Source organism: Salmo salar, chromosome 05 (assembly GCF_965601325.2).
Source record: "Salmo salar chromosome 05, fSalSal1, whole genome shotgun sequence".
In the NCBI taxonomy this organism is placed as follows: Eukaryota; Metazoa; Chordata; class Actinopteri; order Salmoniformes; family Salmonidae; genus Salmo; species Salmo salar.
Genome location: NC_138295.1, coordinates 9,696,992 through 9,697,433, shown reverse-complemented (window position 1 = coordinate 9,697,433; position 442 = coordinate 9,696,992).

Sequence of the window (442 nt, the reverse complement as noted above, 5' to 3'; positions counted from 1 at the left end):
ATAGGAAAAAGATATGGGCTATAAGATAGGAAAAAGATATTGGCTATAAAATAGGAAAAAGCTGAATAACTCATTTGTGTGAGAACCTTTTTTATGGTTTTCTAGTACAAGGCTAATTTCCTAGATTTTAGGGACCTTTTGGGAACGGGACATAGGGAATAATAAACTTGTTATGAGTAAATTATAATTAGTCAGTCATTAACAAGAACATCTCATATTATGGTGCTTCTGATTTAATATGATATCACTTTGCAACATTTAAATTAAACGTATATAGATAGGCTATTATTAGTCACAAGTCAATTCAACAGAGAATTAAGTCAGTCATTTAGACAAACAAAATGGCTGTCATCCACTAGGCTACACGGTCCTATCTGCGCATGCCCACCACACCTCTGTCACCGACAGTAGAGCCCAGGTATTGAGTATGACGAGTGACAGG